General features: G+C 44.3%; 2 long non-coding RNA genes across 2 annotated transcripts in view; one reads left to right on the forward strand and one right to left on the reverse strand.

Moving 5' to 3' along the window:
- The window catches only part of LOC140486942 (uncharacterized), a 54081-nt gene that overhangs the window by 12545 nt on the left and 19443 nt on the right, over nucleotides 1-22093 (forward strand). Inside the window, exon 2 of the long non-coding RNA XR_011962677.1 lies at nucleotides 33-182. This is a non-coding gene — a long non-coding RNA (uncharacterized lncRNA). The remainder of the gene's footprint in view (nucleotides 1-32; nucleotides 183-22093) is intronic.
- LOC140486941 (uncharacterized) lies at nucleotides 12288-17951 on the reverse strand. The gene is made up of 3 exons (XR_011962676.1): nucleotides 17681-17951; nucleotides 13857-14026; nucleotides 12288-13401 (listed from the first exon to the last, which is right to left on the reverse strand). It is a non-coding gene; the product is annotated as an uncharacterized lncRNA (long non-coding RNA).

The following is a 22093-nucleotide window of genomic DNA, read 5'->3' on the forward strand; positions in this document are numbered from 1 at the left end:
GTTGGATCAAAAGTTTTGTTTCCATGCTGTAGGACTCTATGATTCTACAGATAAGAATCACTGGTGATCTGGTGACACCTGACCTGGAAGCAGTACCACTGGAGGGAAATTGTGTGTTTCACAGCCAGACACAAAGGACATCTACAGACACAAGCCAGCTGAGCAGTGGGAGAACAAAGAAGGTTTGTGTGTGTGTGCGCACACATGTGCATTTGCATGTGTTTCATTGCAATACAATAAAATCGTCAACAAAAGAGTGGGAGCAGGGTTTGTAAGTTGAACAGTGTTACCATTCCTGAGGTTTATTAAAGGGATCATATAGTGGGGTCTCTGGGGAATCTGCAGCTTCACGCCTAGCTGAAGAGATTCTGCAGCAGTATGTTGTTTGGTTGGTGATCACCTCCGGGACCCTGGATGGAATATCATTGCTGGCAAATGTGATTCAACAACTGAATTAATTGAATGGGAAATGAGAGAACCTTTGTAGTAGAGATTGGGTTATAGTCTTTGGGACTGCAGGAGGAACCACGCATTTTTGTGGAGTAATGTAAGTGTTTAATTTTATGCAAACTACTAAAATAGAAATTCACATTTTATTTGAATATAATTTACCCATTAATTCATGTGTCACTTGCAATCATTCTGATTCATGTTGGAATATATTGAAAAGACACAAAAAAGTGAGATCTCGCTGTTGTTTCATCTTTTGGGGAGGTGGGGGATCATTTGATAAATTTGCCTTGTGTGGTCCATTGGGATTGTACTAACATTCTAAATTTTAATCATGCAGCACCTTTTCAGTTTCTCCAGTCACTCACTCTGTTAACCAAGGCATCAATCAATGGATTTTCCTGCAGTAACTAGCTATACCATTATAGGAACAGTTGAATACATTTCACAGATAGCTCATTGAATAATAGCTTTGCTCAGTTGGGAGTAATCTTTTGCTTCTTGATGATATTCCTGTCTCTGAGTCAGAGGATTATGGGATCAAGACCCAGAAAAGCACATAGTCTACGTAATATTTTCGACCCAGGTTCCAACTTTCAACAGGATATTAAACCAACATCTGTCAGATTGGACAAATGTCAAAAAAATCAAAAGAATTTATTTCTGAGTACTGGCCAATATAGTGTTTTGTTGATATAATTCGCACAATGTGTCAGAATATTGGATATGGACCTTGGTTGGATGAAAACTCCGACATTAGTTTTCCAATCCACAACAACAAAAGTATTTGGTTGAGGTTGCAGGAGGACAGAAAGGGAGGAAAAGGAAGGAACAGCAAGACCACTCAAAACAATTCCACCAGTCTTCCCTTCCACTTTTGTGAAGATAAAAGAAATATCTCGGACATTAAGAGGAGAAAATAAAACTAGGAGCAACTATTTGGCCCTAGGTGCCAACTCTGCAATCCAACACAGATCTATTAATAATTTTTTCAACTGTTATGTTATGTCATGGATGGAAATGAACAACCTCTCTGGCCCTGAAGAAAGTAATTATACAAGCGCGCAATTCTATTCCCTCAGAAAAAGGTAGCATTTCAGATTTTGAACTTTTCTTTCACGGTTTTGCTCTATTTCCCTGAATTTCACATGTATCTTCTCACCTTTATTCGTGTCACTCTACAATGGTTTCAATGCTAGGAGAAAGTGAGGACTGCAGATACGGGACAGTCAGTTGAAAAGTGTGGTGCTGCAAAAGCACAGCAGGTCAGGCAGCATCTGAGGAACAGGAGAATCAACATTTCAGGCAGGACCCTTCATCGTGAGTCCTGATGAAGGGCTTATGCCCAAAATGTCAACTCTCCTGCTCCTCGGATGTTGCTTGACCTGCTGTGCTTTTCCAGCACCACACCTTTCAACAATGGTTTCAAGGCAAATTGTATTTTCTTCTTTGTAACCTCCTGGTTTTCACTCTGTAAGGGTTATTCAGTGTGATTGGTTGAGAAGCCTCCTTGCTGGTTGCTGTTTCACAGGTATCACAGATCCTCTCTGGAGGTCTGTGAATAGCCTGTCACAAGTTTACTTATAGAACCTTTTGCTATATTTATAGCAAAATCTATGCAGGTATACAATTAATGACCGATGGTACAGAACCAATATGTTTATATAAAAAAAGACCATAAGAAATAGAATTTGGAGGAGGCCATTCAGCCCATCAAGACTGCTCTGCCATTCAATAGGATCATGGTTGGTCCAACACATTTCTCACATCCACTTTCCTGCCCTTTCCCCATCTTGATTGCCCTACTGATCAAGAATCTATCTATCTCAGCCTTAAATATACACAACGGTTCTGCCCCCACAGCACTCTGTGACAAACAAAGAGTTCCGAAGACTCAATCTTCTGAGAGAAGAAATTCCTCCTCCTTTTAGGCTTAAATTGGTGCCCCTTTATATTCTTTATATGCCCTCTGGTCCTAGACATGAATTCAAAGGTTTTTGTCTTGTACATATCAAGATGGAAGGACAAGAACCGCAACTTTAGAAAGGAAACAAACTTTTATACTGTATGAGAAGCAAGTGCTGGAGATGCCTCAAGAATGTTTAGGAGAGCGATTGGTTCTGAATAACTATCCCTTCCTCAACAATCTGTCACAGACTATCTGATCACTACCATGTTGCCATTTTTGAATGAAAGAAAGGTTTGGATTTATATGGCACTGTTTACAACCTACAGAGAGCTCAAATGTTTTGATGTGTAGTCACTACTGCTTCTATTGGAACAATGACAGCCAGGATGTGTACAGTAAGCTCCCAAAATCAGCAATGTGCCCATGGCCAGATTATCTGTTTTTGGTGTGATCATTAAATCTCAGCCATGACATCAGGAATAATTCTGCTACTGTTCTTCCATTAGACAACAAGGTGTTTCTTTACATCTACCTGAGCAATCTCATGAGGCCTCACTTTCTTTTATCTGAAAGATGGCACTGAAGACAGAGCAGTACTTGCTCGGTACAGCATCAGAGAGTCAAGTTGAATCTTTCTCCTCAGGCTTTGTGCACAATGTCTAGCAGCAGTCACGCACCTCCCCCTTAAATTCTTAAACAGTCTGTGTGCATATGCAGCAACTATTGCTGTCAAAATCCTAGATCTCCCTCCCTTGTAGCATTCTGGGTCACTGACAGCAAAAGGACTGCAACGCTTCCAGAGGACAGTTCATCCCCATTTTCTCAAGGACAATTAGGAACGGGCAATACATTGTCATCAACACCCACATCCCATCAAAAACATTTCCCAAAGCTCTGGACTGGGGCTTGAATCCAGAATCTCATGGCTCACAGCAAAGGTGCAACCATCTGATCCACAGTTGACACAATAGGCCCACTTTCACAATGTAACTGTCTCTACATTACAACAATGACAGGAGTTCTCAAGGGAAGGGTCTGTGTCATCCTGAGGTGTTAGCAGGAGCTATACAAATTCAAGTCTTTCCCTTGACAGCATATGTGTTCCGAGTTGAGCAATCCATTTTTAGTCCTGATTTCAGGATTGAAAGCATCGTGATGCTCCTGACTTTCATGCATAAAGATGCCCTTTTCTCTTGATTGTTCCTCTATTTGGAAGATGCTTGTCTTTACTTCATTGCCACACATCATAAATCTTACATTGTATGATTGTAAGTACCCAGGCAAACAGATTACCAACTACCCCCCCTCTCTTCAACCACCTTGATCCAATTAATCACTTCTGAGCATAGATTGCCTCTTTCTGTTCTGACCTTTTTAGTTCCAGACTAACATATGTTTTCCTTACTCTCTCAATGTTCAGCTCCTCCTATATCTTTCCTTCAATTAACCAGCTAACTAGCTACCGATGGTTGTCAATCTTAATGAGTTAAAACTTCCTGCAATTTTGCCTTTCTTTTATAAAACCCCCCGAAAGCATGACAGTCACATTCCTTCAATGTAATTTACTCTGTTCCTTGTATACGATCACCTGATATTCTCCCTATACAGCATAACTTTATCTTTAACTTTTATGAGCCATAATATGTTACACTGACATGCAATAGTTTTCTAAAGCCAGCTACCTCTGCACACATAAAAACAGTAATAAATTCTCTCTCCAGAATTTATTATTTTTTAAAACATCCCATTCAGTACTTGTTGTTAAAGAAATAGCTATTTATTTTTCCTTGATGACATATTTCACACATTGTGCCTGAGTGCATAGACTTGTATTAAAGCAGGGAAGGTTTTTAAGAATTTTTCAGATATCCCCCGGGAAAGTGCTGTTCATTAATATCTTGTTTTTTTCATGACTATCTTGCACTTCCTTGTGACAAATGTCTTCAGCTTGCTTTTCTTTTTTTTCCAAGAGCTTCCTTCTTCACTTAGCAATGTTGCTGGACCGTAGTACAAGAAGACTCCAGTGTAGTGTGGCCAACCAGTCCAAGGCACAAGATTACAGCTTGAGTAATTTTGGAGAAGCTAGTTGTGTTAGTGATCATTATCCTGGTTCTGTGGGAAAGGCTTGTGCAATAGGCAATTGTTCTAATCTCGTACAGCCTTTCACCCTTTGCACTGCCGCACTCCAACTCTGAGCTGAATTCCAAAGGGGAGATGAGAGATACTGCCCTTAAAACCAAGGCCATATTTAACTGAGTGTACCATTAAGGAATCAATAGGTTTCGGGGGCAAACTCTCCACTGGTTGGAGTCATACCAGGCACATAGGGAGATGATTGTGGTTGTTGGAGGTCAGTCATCTCAGCTCCAGGACACCTCTGCTAGAGTTCCTCAGGTCCAACCATCTTCAGCTGCTTTAACAATGACATTCCTTCCATCTTAAGGTCAGAAATGGAGATGTTTGTCAATGATTGCACAATGTTCAGAACCTTTGACAACTTCTCAGATACTGCAGTGGTTCATGTTCAAATGCACCAAGACCTGGACAATATCCAGGCTTAGGCTGACAAGTGGCAGGTAACATTCACTCCACACAAATACCAGGCAATTATCATCTCCAATAAGAGAGAATCTAACAACCACCCGACAATCAATATCATAACCATCACTGAATCCCTCACTATCAACATCCTGGGTATACCATTGACCAGAAACTGAACTGGGCTCACCACACAAATACAAGTGGCTACAAAAGCAGGTCAGAGACTAGGAATACTACAGTGAATAACTCACCTCCTGACTGCCAAAAACCTGCCCAATCATCTACAAAGTATAAGTCAGGAGTGGGATGGAATACTCCCCAGATACCTGGTTGAGCACAGCTCCAACAAGTTGTCACCATCCAGGACAAAGCAATCGTTTCATTGACACCATAGCCACAAACATCCACTCCTTCCACCACTGACACTCAATAGCAGCAATACGTGCCATCTACAAGATGCATCATAGACATTCATCAAAACTCCTTAGACAGCACCTTCCAAACCCATGACCACTTATATCTAGAAGGACATGGGTAGCAGAAACATGAGATCATCACCATGACAAGATCCTAAGGGACATTAATGAACCATATAGGTCTTTATGGAAATGGTTACCATTAGGCTGGCCTTAATTATTGGGCAACCTCCTGCTGCTTGGATGCTGTCTGACCTGCTGTGCTTTTTCCAGCACCACTCTAACCTAGACCTTATTATTGTATTCAAACTTCACAACCTCGAACAAACAAAACCCCTTCCACCTAATCACCCCTTAAAATTGACAGATTCCTATCCTCCTGGTCAGTCAGTAATAAACAGTGCATTGTGCACTGATAAACCACTGCAATGTATTTAAGTTAGTCTCAGTCAGCGAGATGGTACAAGCCCCCTTTGGATATCCTATCAAGTCTGTGCTCCAAATTCCCACCTGCTTTGTTTGTCTGTGTGAACAGAATGATTCCTGATTGAGTCCACTCGGTAAACCTACACAATTCATGACATTTCCACTAGTCGTTGCTTTCTCCAACCAAATAAATATTATCATTTTGCAGAACAGCTCGATGATAACTTTTTTCTTTCAGAACTGTGGCAACTGATCTTGGCTGCTAGAGGGCAGTATTACGTTTATCAGAGACCAAGAGTGAGTCTATTCATACGATCTGTTGTGATTAAGTAGATTAACTGCAATGCTATAATCTTAGGCAACATGTATCATTCAATCTCATTAAAGTAATTCTATCAACGGCAATTTTCCAAACACAATTTGGTAAGAACACATGGAAATTTAAAAGTGTTTTGACTCGTTGTCCTAACATGTCCAGCTGCATAAGCAAACACAATGTTATTTCTTTGTTTTATCCCCCGCCTTGTTCCTCTCTTTTCCTTATGTAGTCAGTTTTCCTCTGCAGTTGGGAGCAGTGCACTTACCCTGCCTGCTCTTCAAAACTATAGTGAGTTTCGGTCGGGGGTTTTGAACTCCTGACAGGCTGATCAATTCTGTGGTAATGTTTGCTGGGGCAAAATGAAGGATTAGGTCATTTTGAGCTGTTCTGTGGGACTTTTAATCTATATGCTTCACAAATGGTTCAGAAGGAAGTAATGTTTAATACCCATTGAGATTACTGTGCACTATTTTCAAACATAATTATTACTTTATTAAATTGTGGAGGGTGCAGGGTGAAACATGTATGATCACTAATGCATATATAAGAATTGGTGCTAGAGTAGGCCATACTGCCCTTCAATACCAGCTCTGCCATGACGGATTTAAATTTAATCTCATTTCCACATTCCTGTTGACTCCTGATAACCTTTCACCCTTTTACTTTTCAAGACTCCATTACCTCAGATTTTAAAATATTCAGATACTTCTTTCACTGCCTTCGGGGAAGGTTGGCTCAGCAGTTCATACCGCGGCCTCACAGCGCTAGGGACCTGGGTTTGATTCCACCCTTGGGTGACTGACTGTGTGGGGTTTGTGCATTCTTCCTGTGTCTGTGTAGATTTCCTCCAGGTGTTCTGGTTTCAGAGAAGTACAGGTTAAAGTTATTGACCATGCTCAATTGTCCATAGTCTCTAGGGCTATGTGGTTACCATGGGAAATGCAGAGCTATGGGGGGTGTTGGGGGTGGTCTGGATAGGATGCTCTATGGAAGGTTGGTGTGGAATGATTAGAGGGGTGCTGGAAAAGCGCAGCAGGTCAGGCAGCATCCGAGGAGCAAGAAAATCGACGTTTCGGGCAAAAGCCCTTCATCAGGAATGGAGCTGAATGCGCTGCTTCTGCACTGCGGGGATTCTATGAGGAGAGTTACAAAGGCTCTTTATCTCTGCCATAAATGGACACCCTCTCCCTAATTTTTAAACAGAAACTCCTAGTTCTAGATCGTCCCACCAAATGTTTCCACATACATCCCATCAAGTCCTATCAGGGTCTCATATGATTGTGAAATGATCTCAAAACAGTTCCATTTGAACACTTCCCCCATTCATGTCACTCACAAGGTCCCAGTAGAGTTATTTCTAAAACTTTCAGCAGTATGTAAATATCACTGGCAAGTTCTGGAATCCTCAGATATGGACTGGACACCACACTAATGCAAGTTGATGAATGAATATTCACTCATAACATCAATGCATGGTTGAGCTGAACCTTACTAGATACAGATTCAAGATTAGAGTGGTGCTGGAAAAGCACAACAGGTCAGGCAGCAACCGAAGAGCAGGAAAATTGACATTTCAGGCAGACTCCTTCATCAGGAACAAGGCTGGGAGCCTCTGGGGTGGAGAGATAAATAGGAGAGGGTGGGGCTGGGGAGAAAGTAGTTAAGAGTGCAATAGGTGGATGGAGATGGGGATAAAGGTGATAGGTCAGAGAGGAGGGTGGACCGGATAGGTGGGAAGGAAGATTGGCAGGTGGGACAGGTCATGAGGACGGTGCTGAGCTGGAAGGTTGGAACTGGGGTAAGGTGGGATAAGGGAAAATGAGGAAACTGGTGAAGTCCACATTGAAGCCCTGGGGTTGAAGTATTCTGAGGCGGAAGATGAGGCGTTCTTCCTCCATGCATCGGGTGGTGAGGGAGCGGCAGTGGAGGAAGCCCAGGACCTGCATGTCCTCGGCAGAGTGGGAGGGGGAGTTGAAATGTTCAGCCACAGGGCGGTGGGATTGATTGGTCCAGGTGTCCTGGAGATATTCCCTGAAGCGCTCTGTGAGAAAGCATCCAGTCTCCCCAATGTAAAGGAGACCACATCAGGAGCAACGGATACAATAAATGACGTGTGGAAGTGCAGATGAAACTTTGGATGTGGAAGGCTCCTTTGGGACCTTGGATGGAGGTGAGGTGGAAGGTGTGGGCACAGGTTTTGCAATTCCTGCAGTGGCCCTCTCCCTCTCCCATTTATCTCTCCACCCCGGAGGCTCACAGCATTATTCCTGATGAAGGGCTTCTGTTCGAAACGTTGATTTTCCTGCTCCTCAGATGCTGCCTGACCTGCTGTGTTTTTCCAGCACCACTGTAATCTTGACTATGATCTCCAGCATCTGCAGTCCTCACCTTCGCTTTACTAGATACATCTCAGGATGTTTGAAGAGACATTTGTTTGGTTAGGACTATATTGAGTGGAGTTTAGAAGAACGAAGGGTGAACTCACTGAAATTTATAAATAATTCCAGGAGGACAAGACAGAGTAAATGCAGGCAGAATGTTCCTGATGATAGAGGAGTTAAGAACCAGGGATCATAGTCCAAGGAGAAGTGATAGGCCATTTGGAACTGAGATGAGGTGGCTTTTCTTCACCCAGTGAGTGGTGAGCCTGTGGAACTCTCTCCTACATAAAGCAGTTGAGGCCAAAACATGAAATGCCTTTAAGAAAGTGATAGACATGGCTCTTAGGGCTAAAGGAATCAAAGGACATGAGGAGAAAGCAGGAACAGGAGACTGAGTTGGATGATCAGCCATGATCATGTTGATTGGTAGAGCAGGCTTGATGGGCCGAATGACCTATTCCTATTTTCTATATTTCTTTTTCACTCGGGTTCTGGTCCTGTGTGATTTATGCTACCTAACATGATGCAAGTTGGTTATGAACATAAACCTATCAATCCAATACTACAAGCAGCAGAGTCTGTCTCTTGATGGGAGCAGTTTTTGCCGTGGATCTGAGTATTTAACCTGAACAGTAACCTCAGTTTGGGGACAGATTAAAGCTATAGCTTCAAAGTGAGTCCATGCCAGAGTACTTACCTTCCTCAGTGTTTTCAGATATATTGTACAATGATAAATGCTATTCAGGGAAATCATGAATTTGGAAATATCATAAGTTGACTGGTTTGTTTTGAAGGAACATTGGGAAGTTCAACAGTATCTTGCTGACTATGATTTCTGTACTGTAATGTTTAACACAGTAAGAATGGAGGTCGTATGGTCTCCAGTTGTTACCTCCTGTTAATCCTTTTCTGTTTGTTTTTTCTCGTTCCTTGACTGGGACAACATCTACAAACTGAAACAGTTGAGAGCAGGATATTTTTCACCTTACACTTCTATAGTTGCCTTCTATTGAAGCAACGATAACTTACATTGCACAACTTTACTACCCAGGCAGTTATGAACATGTAGAGCAAACTCTACAGGGAGCTGGGTCGTCTGGGAAAACCAGAGGGAGAGGGGAATAGATAGTGGAGGGACAGCGTATTTAGAAGGTGACAGCTTCTGGGACCAGGCTAGGTTCATCTTTTCTGGTGTTGGTCTGTCAGGCTAATAGTTCAGTGTATCTCCAAGGGAATGTTGCAATGCCAGAGGTGTTTTTGCTGGATGTTTTGGTGTTTTTTCTCTTCTTAAAGACTGTTAGAAACTACAGAGAGTTGTGAACACAACCAGTCCATATGACATTCTGACCTTCCATTTATTGAGTCCACCCATACTTCCTGTTGCTTCAGGAAAGAAACGATCATAATCAAAGACCCCTCCCACTCCAGTTATAACCTCTTCCATCAGGTGGAAGATCTAAACATTTGTAAAAATGTACAAATAGATTCAAGAACAGCTTCTTCCCCACTGTCAATTAGACTTCTCAGATTTTAAATTTAATGTTAATCTTGCTCTGTGTGCACCTTCTCTGTAGCATAACATTATATTCCTCTCTGTTCTATTACCCCACTTTGTATGGCATGATCTGCCTGTACTGCAGACAAAACAAAACCTTTCACTGTACCTAAGTACACGTGACAATAACAAATCAAATCAAAAGATCAAAATGTGCTTCTATTTAAAAGATGAGTTTGTGGCCAATATTTGTTCCTCAACAAATATTCCCGTCAAGTACACCATTATTTGGTCACTATCTTGCTATGAGCACCTTGTTTGCTATAAATCCTACTTTATAATATTGACCGCATTTCAAAATAATACTTAATTCTCCATAAATAAAACTTTGGTAATGGGTTAGATGGAAATATTTGTAGTACTATTGGACTTCAGTAGGTCCAGGCTTGTGATTTGGAGACATGCGTTTAAATATCAGTAAGGTTTGTAGTCCAATTTATTCATTATTATTAATTAATGAATAAATCTGAAATTGAAAACCAGTGTCAGTGATGAAATTGACATAAATTGTTGTAAAAATCCAAAGTTTACGAATATCATTTATGAAAGGAAATCTACCATCCTCACCTGGTCTGGCCTACACGTAACTCCAGACACAAAGCAATGTGATTGGCTGTTAACTAACCCAAGTGGCTGAGTGGCCACTCAGTTTAAGGGTGATTAGGGATAGACAATAAGGGCAGGTGCCTACATCTAGATTGAGAAGTAGATCAGCTGCAACTTCATTTAACAGTGGAAAGGGCTTGAAGGGCTGAAGGGTCAATTTTCCTCATCTAAAAATTAGCCTCATCAAATAGATATTTTCTGAAAATGTTATTGAATGTCCAGGGGACACAGTTACGGGTGGCGCATTAGCTCAGTGGTTAGCTTTCTGTCTCACAATGCCCAGGGACCTGGGTTTGATTCCAGCTTCAGGTGACTGTGTGGAGTCTTCACGTTCTCCCCGTATCTGCGTGGGTTTTCTCTGGGTGCTCCAGTTTCCTCCCACAGTCTAAAGTTGTTCAGGTTAGATGGATTGTCCTTGATAAATTGCTCCTAGTGACCAGGGATGTGTAAATTAGGTGGATTAACCATGGGAAGTGCAAGGTTACAGAAATAGGTTAGGGGGTGAGTCTGGATGGGATGCTCTTTGGAAAGTCAGTTGGACTTGTTGGGTCAAATTGTCTGTTTCCATACTGCAGGTATTCCATGAAAAGAAATTGATCCCTGTGCGTAATTTCTCAATAAATCCTGCAGGGGTCAGTATTTAGTCACAACAGTGGCTGGTTCTGTTGCTATTGAGATCTCCCATAGGACAGTCTCATTATTTCAATAATCCATTTAATGAGTATCATTTCTTTCTTTTTGAATTAATGTTACAATTATTACCAATAAAGATTCTGTCAGTGAAATGTGTAAAGCAATATATAAGGTAGTATTTTACTATCACACATTCCCCAGAGCAGTTTGTCACTGAAATTGAAAAGCAGAATATTGCGGATGCTGGGAATAAAAAATTGTAAACAGAACATACTGAAAAAAAGACTCAGTAGTTCTGGCAGAGTCCGTACTGGATGAAACAGAGTTGATGAAGTTTTGTTAAAACTGATGAAACTTTGAACTATAATAAAACATTGTAATAATGAACAAGGGGTGATTTAGACAAAGTCAGTCTTGAGGTGGAAGTAGGAAAGAATTTTTTTTAAAATGTCTCATTGGCTGGGCTGGCATTTATTGCCTGTCCCTAGTTGCCCTTGGGAAAGTGGTTGTGAGCTGCCTTCTTGAATTGCTGGAGTCCACGTGCTGTAGGTTGACTCACAATGTCCTAAAGGAGGGAGCTCCAGGCTTTTGACCCAGCGATAATGAAGGAATGGTAACATATTTATAAGGTAAAAACAATGACTGCAGATGCTGGAAACCAGATTCTGGATTGGAATGGTGCTGAAAAAGCACAGCAGTTCAGGCAGCATCCGAGGAGCAGGAAAATCGACGTTTCAGGCAAAAGCCCTTCATCAGGAATATAGACAGAGTGCCTGAAGGGTGGAGAGATAAATGAGAGGGGGGTAGGGGTGGGGAGAAAGTAGCATAGAGTACAATAGGTGAATGGGGGTGGGAATGAAGGTGATAGGTCGGGGAGGAGGGTGGAGTGGATAGGTGGAAAGGAAGATAGGCAGGTAGGACAAGTCATGGGGACGGTGCTGAGCTGGAAGTTTGGAGCTGGGGTGAGGTGTATTCCTGATGAAGGACTTTTGCCTGAAACGTCGATTTTCCTGCTCCTCTGATGCTGCCTGAACTGCTGTGCTTTTCCAGCACCACTCTAATCCAGAACATATTTACAAGTCAAGTCTGTGAGTGGCTTGGAGGAGAAACTTGGAAGTGGTGGTGTTCCCATGTATTCTGTTGCATTTTGTTTTTATAAGAAATGGGTGACATGGTGGCTCAGTGGTTAGCACTGCTGCTTCACAGCATCAGGGTCCTAGGTTCAATTCCAGCCTCCAGTGACTGTCTGTGTGGAGTTTGCACAATCTCCCCGTGTCTGCGTGGGTTTCCTCCCACAGTACAAAGATGTGCAGGTCAGGTGAATTGGCCATGCTAAATTGCCCATAGTGTTAGGTGCACCACTCTCCTCATCTGTGCCTTGACGGGATTTGGGGAGACAGGTGAGTTACTCACTGCAGGATTCCTAGCCTCTGACCTGCTCTTGTAGCCACTGTGTTTATGTGGTGAGGAGAAAGTGAGGACTGCAGATGTTGGAGATCAGAATCAAAAAGTGTGATGCTGGAAAAGCACAGCCAATCAGGCAGCTCTGGAGGAGCAGGAGAATTGATGTTTCGAGCATAAGCTCTTCATCAGGGATGTTTATGTGGTGAGTCCAATTCAGTTTCTGCCCAATTGATATTTAGCATAAATAACTGCAGACTGGGATCCATCACATTACCCGTGACAATAAAAAAGAATTTCCTTTTCACCAGGAAACCCAAGGCCTCAAACCTCTGACTGGGTGATGCAGCCAGTTACATGTATTTCTTTCAATCGAGTCTGTTGTTTTCAGTACTCATAATGTGATCTTCTCTACTTTGGAAAAGGCATGTGCAGATTGAGTGGCTTCTTTGTACAGCACCTCCTGCTAGCGTGATCCTGAGCTTACAGGTGGTCTGTCATTGTGATGCTCCTCCTCACTCTCACATTAACATCCCCGTCCTTGACCTGCCACAACTTTCCAGGGAATCTCAAGACAAGCTTGAGGAATAACATGTCATTCTTTGATTAGGCATTTTGCAGCCTCGACATTTTCAGACCGCAAAGTCTGTTTCCGTTTCTTTACGTTTTTCGGTTTTCTCCTTCTTCTTGCTTTCAGTCAGCAGCACACTTTCCCAGGCATTTCTTCTGCTTCCTTTCTTGCCCCATTATCATGTCCTTTGACTCTGGAAGAAAAATTTCTGTCTGAATGATGTAGTGAGTAATCCACCTCCTGACTCCTCTGTCCACCATCTACAAGGCACAAGTCAGGAGTGTGATGGAATACTCCCCACTTGCCTGGATGGGTGCAGCTCCAACAGCACTCAAGAAGCTTGACACCATCCAGGACAAAGTAGCCCACTTGATTGGTACCATATCCATAAGCATCTATTCCCTCCATCATTGACACTCAGTAGCAACAAGAGGCCGAGAGAGGGAAGCTGGGATTGAAGACGGAGTTCCTGCCCTATTCTGGCCCTGCCATGCATGGAGATGATTTTTCTCCAGTTGGTTGTCCCCCCCCCCACCCTGGATTGAATTTTTGCTGGTGTTTTGGAGGTTGAATTTACTCACTCCTTTCCCTCCCCGATGTGTAGTTTGAGCATTGCTTCAGTGCTGGCAGTCAACAATACCGACTTACCTGGTTTTATCACATTGCTGTTCCCTCCAGTGTTAACATCACCTTCTGATTTTGCACATTTTCCATGTGGAAGCCTTGAGCCCAGCAAAGAAAGACAATGCTGACCGAGTGGGTTTAACAACAGTGGAGAAGATTTACGAAGATGGTTGTGACAGGTGAGAGATGCCCACCTGTGTGGTTGAAGGGTAAAGAGAAAAGAGAAGGTTTTTGGTCATTTTCACATGTACACCAAGAATAGCCAGCTCCACTCCACCATGGCCTCGTTCAACTCCTCTGCTGCTCTGAACGAATCATGTTGCTTATCTGATGTTTTCAAAAGTTAAATGTTGGTTGACCGAGCCTTGATTTTCGGTTCCCACTTAGAGCATTTTTCCCAATGAATTGACTCCATCCCTGTCCATGTCAACAAATCAAACCCATCCGTTTGCAAACTCAGTGTCAGATTTGATCCTGAGATGGGTTTCTGACCTTGTATTTGTACCGTCACTAAACGACCTCCAATTTCCAAACCTGTATCGTGACCCGACTTCACCCCAGTCTCAGCTCAGCTGCTGCTGACCCTCATCCATGACTCCACACCTTCAAAACTAGAATATCCCAATGATCTGCTGGTGCATCTCCCACTGTCTACCCCACTCACCTTGAAGTCATCTAAAAACTCTACAGCTCACGGCTTAATTTCCACCATGTCATGTTCATCTCTCACCTTTGTGCTTGCTGACCTCCACCGGTACCTAATAAAACATTGTCATTGTTATTGAATGCCTCCCTGACCTCTTTGTCCCTCCTAACTCTGTAATCTCCTCCAAATCCACTATCTTTTGAGATAGCAGCATTCGTCTAATACCGCCCTCTTGAGTATCCCTGATTTTAATTGCTTCCCTGCACGTGGCCATGCCTTCAGCTGCCAAGACCCCAGACTCTGCAGTTACTAAACTACAGCTCTCTGCCTCTGTCCCTTATGTTTCCCCTATTCTGTTTTTCATTCATTCATGGGATAGGGATGTCACTGACCAGGCCAACACTTATGAGCCAATACTAGTTACCCTGGACAAGTAGTGAGCTGCCTATTGAGCTACTTCCATCCTTAAGGAGGAATAGATTGCTATTCCGGAGGGAGTTCCAGGTTTTTGACTCAGTGATACTGAAGAAGCAGCAATATCAGAACGTAGGAATGAGAGTAGGGTATTCAGCCCCTGAGCCTGTTCCACCATTCAATGAGATCATGGCTGATCTGTAGCCTAACTCCATACACGTGCCTTTGGCCCATATAAGACCAGTCGACAGAGACCATAAAACATAGGAGCAGAAATTAGGCCATTCAGCCCATCAAGTCTGCTCTGCTATTCAATCATGGCTGATAAGTTTCTCAACACCATTCTCTCGCTTTCTCCCCGTATCTCTTGATCCACTTAACAACCAAGAACCTGCCTATCTCAATCTTAAATATACTCAAATATACTCCCTTAATACCTTTGCTTAACAAAGATTTATCTACCTCAAATTTGAAATGAACAGCTGATTTACTTCCGATTCAGGGTAGTGAGTGGCTTGGAGGGAAACTTTCAGGCGGTGGTGTTCCACACATTTCCTATCCTTGTCCTTCAAGATTTGGTGTCACTCTGTCCTTTACAGTGGTCTGTGAAGTACCTTGGGACATTTTGTTACTTTAAAGAGGCTCCATATAACTATAAGCTTTTGGACTTGACAGGGTTGATGTAGAAAGGTTGTTTTCTCTTGTGGGAGAGTCTCGGATTAGAGGGTATAATTTCAGAATAAAGTGTCGCACATTTAGTCAAAGGTGAGGAGATATTTCTTCTCCCAGAGGGATGCAGAGTTTGGTCGTTAAGTAATTCAAGGCAGTGATCGACAGATTTTTAATCCGTAAAGAGATCAACATTTTGGAGAAAAAGCAGGAAAATGAAGTTGAGGATTACACAGCGGCCATGATCTCATTGAATGGTGGCGCAGACTCGATGGGCTGAATGGCCTACTTCTGTCTCAGGTCTTATAGTCTTAAACAGAAGGAGAGTCAAGAATAATAGTGCAGAAGCTAAACCTTCAAGATATTTCTGGACAGAGAAGTTTTCCATTCAGTATACCTGAGAGAGGTAGGAAAATGTGGTAATTGTGAGGTTATTGGATGCAACAAAGGGAAATGGAGACAGTGTTACTATCATTGAATTGTGGCTAGAGCTCACTCCGATATATCTATTCAACACATCCCACCTGAGCAGCATTGTGAAGGATTGAATCAAGCTTGTTATAGACCTCTACAATCCAATTCTTGCAGTGTGGGATTGAAATATTGCTCTTCAAGAAAACATTCCAACAACAACAATGCTAGAGATAGGCTGGTTCATAAAACACACCTCCACCTTCCTCTCCTGTTCTTTACCCAAAAAAACAGGTCGACTCCATAACACCCATTCTGGATAGGACAGGGAGCAGGTCTTGAATCCACCCAGACCGGACCAGGGGTTGAACCTGGAGTCCCTGCTCTGGTTCACACTGGCTGTGTGAAGAGACGAATGATGACCATGAAACTGTTGCCAATTGTTGGGAAACAAAACCATCCGGTTCACTAATGGGAAGGAACTGCCATCCTTAGCTGGTCTGGCTTACATGTGACTCCAGACCCGCAGCAACGCAGTTGACCCTTAACTGACCTTTGAGCAATTAGGGATGGGCAATAAATGCCTCGGCAATGACACTCTCATCATGTCAATGAGTAAAAAATAAAAACCTACAAGTTTTTTTCTCTCAGATGGAGGCTGTTGTGCTGTAGCATTTCACACTGTTCTGGCTGATCAGGAGATCCTCTTATTCTTACTGCCTGCCATAGGCTTCCTGAATCATCAGATCCCAGGATTGGGTTTGAACCTTCTAGCTCAGAGGTAGAGTTGATACCTCCTGTGTCTCAATTGAGGGAGTGCCCAGTCAACTGCGGTTCGGTGGGATGGACTCTTACCTTTGTGCTGAAAGGTTGCAGTTTAGACCCTGTCCCAGAGACTTGGCTGTGTGTCCAGGACTAGTGGTGCCCTATCTTTCAGACGTGATGCTTAGCTGAGGCCCTGTCTGGCCTCTCATGTGGACATAGTAATGACATGGCATTATTTCGAAGATGAATGGGGAGGGTGGGGGGGTGGTCTTTCCCTTGTTTCCTGGTCAATATTTAACTTTCAGACAACATTATGAAATCAGATTAGATGGTCATTGAGTTCCTTGCTGTCTGTAATTTTTGCTGTTGCTTTTCCTACATTCCAAGAGCAGCTCAACACACAATATTTTCACTTGGTATAAAATACTTTGGGATAATCTCAAGCACTGAGGGTCACAATCCAAGGATACAAGGGTAGACCATTTAGGGCTGAGATGAGGAGAAACCTCTTCACCCAGAAAGTGGTGAGACTATGGACTTCTCAGCCAAGGGAGGTGGTTGAGGCTAAAGCAATGAGTGTTTCTAAAATAGAGTTAGATGTAGTGCTCAGGGCTAAAGAGATCAAAGGGTATGGGAAGAAAGCAGAAACAGAGGACTGAGCTGGGTGATCGTATTGAATTATGGATGAGTCTCAAAGGCCTACTCTTGTTCCTATTTTCTACGTTTCTATGAAATTGTGACCAGCGCTACATAAATGCGAATACTTCCTTACCTTTCAGTGATTCAAACTTGCGACAAAATATGAATCAGTGTGTGGAAGAGGACAAAAAAATACCCGTCTGCAGGCATCAAAGAGGCATTGACACATTAACGAGACATTTCCCAATCCCAAACAGATGCTGAAATCATCATAACCCCCACACAAGCAGATGGTGGCACCCACCTTATTGAAACTGTGTTGGCCTTGAATAGGCAAAGCTATTTCTTCAGGCTGCAGAAAGAAAGCAAGAGACACACACGCACATTATGTTTGCCATGTGAGAGTTCCTCCTTCTCACCTCGCATTCCTGTCTAATCTTATCCCAATTTATAGTGCAGATTTATTGCTGTGTCAGATTACATGAGGGCAGTACCTCATAGAGTCAGGATGTTGTACTGTCAACATTCTAATCCAATTCTGCAGTGGGAGTGATGGATAGCCACAGTCACCCACACCCACCTCCTTTGTCAAGACAGGAGTGAATGAAAACTCCCCGGCCAAGTCCAAATAAAAATGCTGCATTTGGATGAAAACCATCTGTGTAATAAAAATCTCCCAACGTGTTAACTGTTTCACTGCTGGTGAAAACTCAGGGGCTTAAAACCTAAAATCCTAATTGTAAAGCACAATTATTTGCAAATAGAAAATTGTAACTTTTCTTGAATAACTTTTGTAGTAAAATGAATGAAACTCAAATTTAGAAGCAAGTCGATCAAAATTAGAAGTCAAATTTTTAAAAAATCAAAAGCTTTTGGGAGGGGCAGTGTGATGCTCCACGAACTGCGGGACTTGGCCATGCTGTCTCTCCCTGAACAACAGCTGCAGCAGTTTTTATAATCTGGATGATGTGTACAACAAAAGCCCACACAAGGCGGTTTCTTGTGAGTTCTGCATGCAGGGATCGCAGGTTCTGGGAATGGCGTGCAATGACGTTGTATTCTCTAAGTATATCTTCTTTAGTTAATTTCTGTCTTCAGTCCCCCCTTGAGGTCCAAGACATGCAGGAGCATGACAAACTGACCACCTATGTCCAGTAATCATCAGCGGGGACAGAAAGGGGTGACTCCCAGGTGACTCAACGTGGAGGCTAGCACCCGGCATAATTCTCGCTGTCAAAACTTTACAATATGAGTTAAGGACAGCCATAACAATGCAACAAGCGATGGCAATAATAATGAACATGATGAACGCATGTAAAAGGTACGAGGCCCAAGATCCACCTTGTAGCCATCCTAGCCATCCTGGGGGATTATAATCATGAAACTGTTTCCCTTCCTGTTGGATCTTATCAGCCTCTAGGCAGATGTGATCCGCTATATTGTCTGAGGTCTCTGGAGTGTATGTGCCGCACTCGGGGCCAATAACCAGCACAGCTGCCACCTTGTGCCACTAGCAAATAGCCAAGGGCCAAACGGTTCTGTAACGCAACAGTACGGGTGGCAATGACCTCAGCCAACACCTCTGAGATGGCCGTGCTAACTGCTGCAGAGCCATCGGCAGCCTCATTAGCCAGCCTTCCCAACGTTGAGGCCATATTGATCAGTTCCCCAGCAGCCTTAGCCCTCCCATAGGCGGGGAAGGTGATCATAAAGAATCGCTCAGTCTCATTGATGGATCGTTTGCATCGAAGTTGGTGTGTGTTGGGATGAAGGTGGAGGGAACTGTAATGGCGAACAAAAGGGACCACATAAGCAACGTAGCAAGATCCAGACCAATTTGGAGGGAGCTGAAAATGTGTTGCTGGAAAAGCGCAGAAGGTCAGGCAGCATCCAAGGAGCAGGAGAATCGACGTTTCGGGCATGAGACCTTCTTCAGGAATGAGGAGGGTGTGCCAAGCAGGCTAAGATAAAATGTACGGAGGAGGGACTTGGGGGAGGGGCATTGGAAATGCGATAGGTGGAAGGAGGTTAAGGTGAGGGTGATAGGCCGGAGTGGGGTGGGGGCGGAGAGGTCAGGAAGAAGATTGCAGGTTAGGAAGGCGGTGATGAGTTCGTGGATTGGGACTGAGACAAGGTGGGGGGAGGGGAAATGAGGAAACTGGAGAAATCTGAGTCCATCCCTTGTGGTTGGAGAGTTCCTAGGCGGAAGATGAGGCACTCTTCCTCCAGCCATCGTGTTGCTATGGTCTGGCGATGGAGGAGTCCAAGGACCTGCATGTCCTTGGTGGAGTGGGAGGGGGAGTTGAAGTGTTGAGCCACGGGGTGGTTGGATTGGTTGGTCCGGGTGTCCCAGAGGTGTTCTCTGAAATGTTCCGCAAGTAGGCGGCCTGTCTCCCCAATATAGAGGAGGCCACATCGGGTGCAGCGGATGCAGTAAATGATGTGTGTGGAGGTGCAGGTGAATTTGTGGCGGATATGGAAGTATCCCTTGGGGCCTTGGAGGGAAGTAAGGGGGGAGGTGTGGGTGCAAGTTTTGCATTTCTTGCGGTTACAGGGGAAGGTGCTGGGAGTTGAGGTTGGGTTGGTGGGGGGTGTGGACCTGACAAGGGAGTCACGGAGGGAGTGGTCTTTTTGGAACGCTGATAGGGGAGGGGAGGGAAATATATCCCTGGTGGTGGGGTCCGTTTGGAGGTGGCGGAAATGACGACAGATGATATGATGTATATGGAGGTTGGTGGGGTGGTAGGTGAGGACCAATGGGGTTCTGTCCTGGTGGCAATTGGAGGGGCGGGGCTCAAGGGCGGAGGAGCGGGAAGTGGAGGAGATGCGGTGGAGGGCATCGTCGATCATATCTGAGGGGAAATTGGGGTCTTTGAAGAAGGAGGCCATCTGGGTTGTTCAGTATTGGAACTGGCCCTCCTGGGAGCAGATGCGGCGAAGACGAGGGAATTGGGAATATGGGATGGCGTTTTTACAGGGGGCAGGGTGGGAGGAGGTGTAGTCTAGGTAGCTGTGGGAGTTGGCCATTTTATAGTAAATGCCCGTGTTGATTCGGTCGCCCGAGATAGAAATGGAGAGGTCTAGGAAGGGGAGGGAGGAGTCTGAGACGGTCCAGGTAAATTTGAGGTCGGGGTGGAAGGTGTTGGTAAAGTGGATGAACTGTTCAACCTCCTCGTGGGAATACGAGGCAGCGCTGATACAGTCATTGATGTAGCGGAGGAAAAGGTGGGGGATGGTGCCAGTGTAGCTGCGGAAGATGGACTGTTCCACATATCCTACGAAGAGGCAGGCATAGCTGGGACCCATGCAGGTGCCCATGGCTACTCCTTTGGCTTGGACTCCTCCATCGCCAGGCCATAGCAACATGGCAGCTGGAGGAAGAGCGCCTCATCTTCCGCCTAGGAACCCTCCAACCACAAGGGATGAACTCAGGTTTCTCCAGTTTCCTCATTTCCCCTCTCCCCACCTTGTCTCAGTCCCAACCCTCAAACTCAGCACCACCTTCCTAACCTGCAATCTTCTTCCTGACCTCTCCACCCCCACCCCCACTCTGGCCTATCACCCTCACCATAACCTCCTTCCACCTATCGCATTTCCAATGCCCCTCCCCCAAGTCCCTCCTCCCTACCTTTTATCTTAGCCTGCTTGGCACACTCTCCTCATTCCTGAAGAAGGGCTCATGCCCGAAACGTCGATTCTCCTGCTCCTTGGATGCTGCCTGACCTGCTGCGCTTTTCCAGCAACACATTTTTCAGCTCTGATCTCCAGCATCTGCAGTCCTCACTTTCTCCTCGAATTTGGAGGGAGCCAAGGGTAGGCCTTGAGACCATAGACAAAATAAATGCCATTGTAAGTCATGAAATAATCAGTCTGAATTGCAGTCTAAATGGTTTTGAACGGTTTACCTGTAGTCATGTTGACAACCTCAAGGCTCAGAATATTTCCAGAAAGTAATGTCGGTGGCCAGACGGAGTAAGGAGCAGGGAACGGGAACATTCACTGGTCCCGGCATTCCACCCTGATGTGTGATTCCATTTAAAACAAATAATCTCCGGGGGGTGTTCCTTCACCTGTGGTGTTTGTGAGGGACAGAGCCAGGGGTATATATGGAAGGTTGTAGTGAAGCTGGAACCAACGTTTATCGTTTTGAATGTTCTAACCCGCGGTCTCCCAGGTGACTTCATCATTGGCAGCATAAATGGTTTGGTCAGGGCCTCGCATGAATGACTCGGGAGATTCTCTGTCAGACCTAGCCCCTTCCAAATGGATAATTGTGAGGATTGGTCCTGGTCCAACCACCATTCCGCCGTTTCTGATTTACTAAACGGAATGGGTCTCAGGGGAATCCCCCCACGAGAGTGTGCAGGGATTCGACTACAAACTCAGCATTTAGAGATGTTATTCTGCTCTAAGTGCAGATAGGACATATATAGGTTAGTATTGACATGTAACCTGCGCTTACTCAAGTGAACGGTACCTAGGTCGGCACAATTCCTTCGGTGCTCCCCGCCCCCAGTGGCTACTAGGCAAAGGGCGAAGGGAAAAATAAGCAAGCGTCCCGGAGCTTACCAAACAGAGTTATACAATGGGTCCAAAGGCTATACCGCCCACACACAACAGCCTACGCTCTTGATGTGTTTGCAACAACCACGCGCACACAAACAATGTCAGCAGGGCCTCGAGATGAGTCAGTCTGAAAAGAAAGCAGAGGGTGAGG

This window comes from Chiloscyllium punctatum, chromosome 16 (assembly GCF_047496795.1).
Source record: "Chiloscyllium punctatum isolate Juve2018m chromosome 16, sChiPun1.3, whole genome shotgun sequence".
Lineage (NCBI taxonomy): Eukaryota > Metazoa > Chordata > Chondrichthyes > Orectolobiformes > Hemiscylliidae > Chiloscyllium > Chiloscyllium punctatum.